The sequence below is a fragment of the Leiobunum rupestre genome, chromosome 3 (genome assembly GCF_980474605.1).
Source record: "Leiobunum rupestre chromosome 3, qqLeiRupe1.1.hap1, whole genome shotgun sequence".
NCBI lineage: Eukaryota > Metazoa > Arthropoda > Arachnida > Opiliones > Sclerosomatidae > Leiobunum > Leiobunum rupestre.
In genome coordinates this window covers 38679601-38686699 of record NC_143386.1, presented here as the reverse complement: position 1 = coordinate 38686699, position 7099 = coordinate 38679601, and positions in this window count along the sequence as shown.

The following is a 7099-nucleotide window of genomic DNA, read 5'->3' as shown; positions in this document are numbered from 1 at the left end:
TCTTGGTTCCGCGTCATACTTATGGCAGGGCCATCTTTACCTAATTGGAGGCCCCTGGGCAAAGCTATGGGCGATCCCCTGTAACTCCACCCAAGTTTCTAACTTCCAGTACATCGTTGCTCTAATCTACAACTATCGGTTCAAATAGTTTCACTTGTCCTACTAAAGGTTACTAAAGAAGAAGCTTATTCTGAATTTAAAAATACCAACAACCAAAAGTGTTTATTCGTTTTAGATTTACCCTGGTTATAGACGCGACTAAATACGGAGTTTAAAGTTAAAATCGTTTTGTTTATTAAAATTTCTTTTACATTTCCCAATTTGAAAAATTGGGCCCTAGGACTAGGGCAGTGCCCTTTTTGCCCAATGGGAAAGACGGCACTGACTTATGGTGTGACGATATTGGTTAGGAAATAATATTGTGGGTTTGTTGTTGTTTATATATTTGTCTAAATGAAAAGGCAACGCCGCCGTCGGCTTCTGACGGAACTGGTGGTTGTTTTTGTTATTATTTTCCGAGCGCGACTGTCTGGTTCCGAACCTGTTGTTGCTTTTCTTGTGTCTGCCGAAGAAGCCAGCGGGGGAGGGAGGCGCCGATTGAAATTGAACTTTCAGCGCAGCTTCGTCTCCTCGTCCGCGACCCTCCCGCGTCTTGGTTTTGTTTTAGCGTCTGATTTCGACGATGCCACGCCTGTTTTGATAGTTACAATCGTGGCGGGGTTTGTTCACCCTACTAAATATAACAAAGTTCATGACGTTTTTCATTTTCCAATAATTTCAATAATTTTTGTCAAAGGGGGAAGCAACAATTCAACATGCATCAGCCCGAGTTTGAATCCCGGTAAAAGACGTCAGTTTTAGGCAACCAATGAGATAGTTGTATGGTTTGATTGACTCTTGAGGGTAGGAGCTTACTGTTACAGAGTGAGGGGTTTTGGGAGTTTGAATCATGGTAGAAAACGTTATTTTACGGGTTCTGGTTTGATTGACTCTTTTGAGGGGAGGAGCTTACTGTTAGAGAGTGAGGGGGACTGGGAGTTTGACTTTGAATCACGATAAACAGGAATCCATAGCTCTTCTTGGAATGCTTATCCTGGCGTATCGCGTATGGTAAGATCACTCTGACGGCTTTGGCCCCGCCTACGAGATAAAAAATCCCTTCTGCTCCCCTCTCACGTTGTTGTTTGTTAAGTTAACATAGTGACGTCAAAAAAAAACCGTCAGCCACATCGAGACGAAAATCTGCCGCGATAAGCATTCCAAGTAGAGGTATGGATTCCTGCGATAAACGAGGTCAGTTTTAGGCAACCAATGAGATACCTGGATGGTTTGATTGACTTTTGAGGGAAGGAGCTTACTGATAGTGTGAGCTAGGAGCAATAAACACAAGGAGAACGCAGCTAGCCATTAAACACGTTAACGCAGTGTTGTGTACAAATTTCATTGGACGAACCTTTACGCTGAACGTTTTACGGAAAGGGGGAAGACAATTTCCGAATTTTCCCCTTCCGACAGCAGCAGGCGCTAAAACGTCTAACACATGAAAAATGTACACTAGAAAATGCACGGGTTGCGTTCTCCTTGTGTGGGATGCTGTGTTTGTTGCTCCTAGGTGTGAGGGGGGACGATCATAACAGTAGTGTATATGACAAAATCATTATAAAACTTGGTTCAGTGCACTGTCATACCATTTTATTCTAATTTTTTAGTAAAAAAAGAGCATATCCGAATATGTTTCTTTTCATTTTACGTGATACATTTTCTATCACAATTTCACAAACCAAATATGAAAGGTATGATCTATCTTCTGAAGTCTGACGTTCGCTGCCAATCAAATAAAATATTATCATTAGTTAGTTAATCGAAAATTTTCTTATTTTTATATGCTTTTCCTGAAAATATTTTTCTAATTCCGGTATTGGCCAATATCGGCTTCGTTTAAGCCAATATTGGCCGATACCGATATTGAAAATAATAGGCCGATATATTGGTATGACAACAACCACCTTATTGGGGGCGTGACCCACTGTCCCACAGCACCTAGCTAACGCCATTAATTCTGTTTAAATTTCAACTTGTCCTAAAATGGACGCAGACTGTTCAATCCAAGCAACGTATCTAAGTACCTATTTTAGCTTATAAATACTGAAGCTTCGACACCGCCGTCCACTTTTGTAAAACTATTTTTAAATTTTAATTAAAATAGTTCTCGAAATCCGTACGCGTTTAAAAGAGTTCGACCTCCATTTTCGGGAATCCGTCGTTCGTTGACGCTTTGAGCAAGGCGAAGAGCGCCCCTGGGGACCAATCTCGGCGAAAACTTTCGCACTCCCTCCCCTCCCTTCGTCTAGTCTGTCTACGCTGGAGTCTTTGGTAAACACCCCGTGGTTGTTTTCGAACGTCTGGTAACTGAGAATTCGTTTTAGCAGGTGTTTGCTCGGCAATGGGCATTTTCTCGAAATCCATTCTCAGCTCGCGAGCCGCTCGTGATAACCCGACACTTATTTCCGAGAGTAGTTCGGACATCCACTCCAAAAGCTCATCGAACATAGAAAACTAAAAGTACCTAGTTTAAAAAATAGCTCCGCTTGTCCCATGCTCAATTTATAACTAACAAGGAGAGTACCCGAGGTGTTTATTGCCGAGTTTGTTCAAAGTCGGCCGGAGACGTTGAACTACCCATTCGATTTGCCATGGCAACCGAAAACGTTTTCGACCACTTAAAACAAAATTAGGATTTTTTCCTTATTCTACCCAAAAAGTGTTACAATTTTTCGCCAAAAATTTCCCAATTTACCCAAACTTAATGAAATTTACCTAAATGTGGTCCAAATTACGCATTTCGTGATTTAATTTTTTTTAAATTTTCGTAGGTGAAACCGACAAAATCCCATGCTTTTTTAAATTGAGATTTTTTTGTTTTAAGTGGTCAAAACATTTTCGGTTTCCATGGCAAATCGAATGGGTAGTGCAACGTCTCCTTTGGGAATTTCATACCGCATATAGGTCTACATTACGCCCGACTTTGAACAAAATCGGTAATAAAAACCTCGGGTACACTACACTCCTTGTAAGTGAAACTCTCCTTTCAGAGCGAAAGTGATACGCCGTTCATTTGCTCATTTGGATTATCTATCATCTCGCTCATGGCGGCTCTGCTCTTCTCTCAATTATTCGAAAAACAAATCTCGGATCATTCCGACTCAAAACACTCGGACCCGCTCTAAAATGATGGGAGAGCGCCCATCCCCTGGTTGTTTTTGCAGGCGATCAGCGCCCCCTTAGCCCCCTTTCGGAACTATATCCTATTTTATCTTCTCGACCCACTCACTGTTCAGTCATCCAGACGTGGGACATGATGCGCTGTTATTATTATCATCATTTTTGTTGCTATTATATTATCTCGTCTGGGTTTTTATTTTTATATTTAAATCACGCATGCGCGTCGAATTTATTGGTTTGTGTTTGTCTAAATGGCTAACGAATTGAAGTGGTCATTTTTCTCTGGATTTTTTTTGAATTTTAATTATTGCGTCTAGGGTTACTGACTTGGTACTTTTGAGCCAACAAAAATACGTCAGACCGTCTGCCCCAATGGGGATTCCAATTCCTTTAGAACATGGATATATTCTTAAGAAAAGAACTTTTGTATACTCTGAAGATATTTCTTGGTTTAGAAATTAGAAACCTTTTAGAACATGGGTTTTCTCAAATAGCCTTTTGAGAATGACGATACTTTTCAAATAGCCTTTTGAGAATGACGATACTTTTCAAATAGCCTTTTGAGAATGACATTTAATACTTTTCAAATAACCTTTTGAGAATGACCTTTAATACTTTTCAAATAACCTTTTGAGAATGACATCTAATACTTTTCGAATAACTTTTTGAGAATGACCTTTAATACTCTTCAAATAACCCTTTCAGAATGACTTTTAAAACTGAGAGCTATTCGCAAGACAGACTGCATTACGGGCTTCGTCGCCGTTTGGCGTCCGCTTGCTAACGCGTCACACGTATCCTTTGACAGCGCCTCGCTAGGGGGCGATTTTCTCATTGTGATGACGTCACTCCGTTACTAGCTCTCAGTAAAATATTCCCCAGAGCGACAAACTTATGGAACAATTTATAGACTCTAAGACTTACGGTAAAAACTTATAAGATGATACTTAGACCTGCAAACCCAGTTTAAGTCTGTGTGAATGCCAGTTTTGACCATGAAACCCCAGAGGTTCCTTATTTCCTTAAATATGCGTTTGCGATTATCCTTGAAGGAAATATTAATTAATTGTCCTTAGGCGCACTTCAACCGCTTTTAGAATAAAATTAAAATACATTTCGCAGCGCCATCTGTACCCGAAGCAGTCATAACAGTATTAAGGACAGGGTTGTCACAAGTCGGGTAATTTTAAGAATTTTAGAAAAATCCATGGAATATAAACTGTAACCTACACTAAAATAAAGCGATTAAAAGTAAAAAGATTAAAATCGGATAAAAGTAAAATATAAAATTCCAAAATGACCAATTTGTCACAAACATTTAATTACACACAATCCGCTGATGTATTAACTTTATTTTAAATACATTAACTTAATAAACCCAAGAGGAATTTTTCGAGTTTCAGAAATAAAGTAGCCAAACGCGAACACGTTAATTTAAATTAATTATTAGACAAACCAAATTTTTAAAGTTACCTGGTTTTGAAAATAAGGTGGCCCTGTTTTTGGAGTTAGATGGCGCCAGTATTAATTGGTATGAAATTCAAATATCACAATAGCGCGAATTCCCCAGAAATCTCACTTAAAATTAAAATTTATTAATGAACCGAAATTGTAGTTCAGACATGTTTAGTACTAACTAAAAATATAATTTTCAACTAGCGTTGTAAGTCGGAAAATTTTCCGGAAAATTACCGAGGCCTTTTTTCCGGAAAATTTTCCGTATTTTTCCGAAAAATATTAAAAACGTTTTCATTCCATGATTTGTCTAATATATTGTTTGCAAATTTAAATAAAGCGGCATTTTCACCTCATTTTTTCTAATCTAAAAGTAAAACTAAACCTATAGACTAGTTTAAACTGGTTGAAATGTAACACTATTAATGTTTTGTAGTATGTTTACTGATATTAGTCATTTTAAATCGATAAAAAGTTTAAAACATTAAAAACCCTTGAAAAGTAATATATGTTTAAATTTTTTATTTTTCCGATTTGCGGAAAATTTTCCGCAATTCGGAAAATTTTCCGGAAAATTTTCTGGAAATTTTTCCGCATTTTATTTTTCCGGAAAATTTTCTGGAAATTTTTCCGCATTTTATTTTTCCGGAAAATTAACAACCCTATTTTCAACCATGGAAAAATAATAACCTTTTGAGTTCCGATTTAAAATATTTATAACGGGCTACCGAGGGCATGATATTTCCTTTCGATTAAAATATCCCTGGCCCTTCTAAGCCTAATTCTTGGAGAGTTATGTGGAACACGGCGGCATCGGCTACACTGTACGTGGGCCCAGTAAACACAAATCCCTTAGCGATTGTGTGTAATAAAGGTCAGGGAAAATTTATAAAAGTGGTCAGGGAATTTGAAACTGAAATTTTGGTGGCAACCCTGCCGGAAGGAGAATACTCTTTTAACTGCGGCCATATCCAAGGCTTCCAAGTCAAGCAAGTTGAAAAGGTTTGATATTCACGTTATTAACTCGATTATTTTCCTTAATTTTAAGTTTTCGAAATGCAAAAGCGGCGCGATGATGAAAGTCGACGCAAAAAATATCCGTTAAGCCTAGGACATGTTTTTTTCTCCTAGACGCAAAAATTATACGTTAGGCCTAACACGATTTTTTCGCGTCGAGTAGCTTGCACATCTATGATTTTTGTATTAATACTTCCTTGAAAATAGCTGAATAGGTTTTATTGAAGCGCCTATTCGGGTCCATTAAAATAAATTATTAAAAAAATCTCATTAACTAAGTATAAGTAGATCTTTTTGTAAGTGTACTCTTACTTCCCCAGGTGCAAGCTCTCTCTAAAAATTTGGTATACCTTTTTCTTTTGAAGGGTCTCATTATCGCTAAATAACATTGCGGGGGGGGGGTAGAGTCTCTTACTTAGGGGGTGATTTCCTCATCAGAAACCGCCCTGTCTTTGTAGCCTGGCCTCATTGAATTGTCTTCTCGTACCCGGCCAAATTACTTCCTTTTTCAAAACAAAAGCGCCCCTTCCGACATAAAAAGTAGTCCCCCTCATTCACCTCCAGCCTTTTTCATCACTAATTAACCCTGAAATTAGAACACGAAGCTACCAAGCGATACGCATTTGACAAGGGAGAAGATCCTTTCACGGGGATAACGCCATTAGAGGCAGGGTTCTAATTATCCAAAGTAGTACCAGATGGCGCCACCAGTTTTTGAAACGAAGGAATTTTAAAATATCGTTTTTTTTTCGGGCGAATTGTTTCAGAGTTGTTGAAATAAATTTCTTTCGTTTTTACTTTGCTTTAGTGTTAGAAGTGGTTTTAATAATAAGAAGAGAAATATTAAATTGGCCCCATCTAGTGAAAATCAAAATGTTAACATCGAACCTCTAATGTCTTCGCTTTAAATGTTCGCTTGCTTATAAGCAGTTTGTGAACAGATCTTAACTGCAATATTTTTATACAATTATTCGAAAATCCGAACGCAGCTGATGTGGTAATCCTATTTATCAATATCTTAAGTATATTCCAATATAGCATCTAGGAAATTTATTTAACAAATAATATAATACATAGTTTGCACCTAAGGGAGGGGCCTATGGTCTCCTTGGAAACCAGGAGGGGAGTGAAAATTTCAAACCATTTCGCGCGTAGCTACCAAATAGGTAGCCATTTTGTTGGTAATCTCATCAAAGCGACAAAACGTACGAAAATTAGATTTATACTTTCAAATTTTTAAATTAATATCGTTAAGGGCCTTATGAAAACCCAGATAGGATTTTAAACCCGGGTAATTTAAATAAAATAGCAAATAACGACAGGAATATCTAAGAAAAGAATTTAGCAAAGTTTGTGGTGATCTCTTTTACAATTACCTTCGGTATTGAGGTGGGGTGGCGGAGTG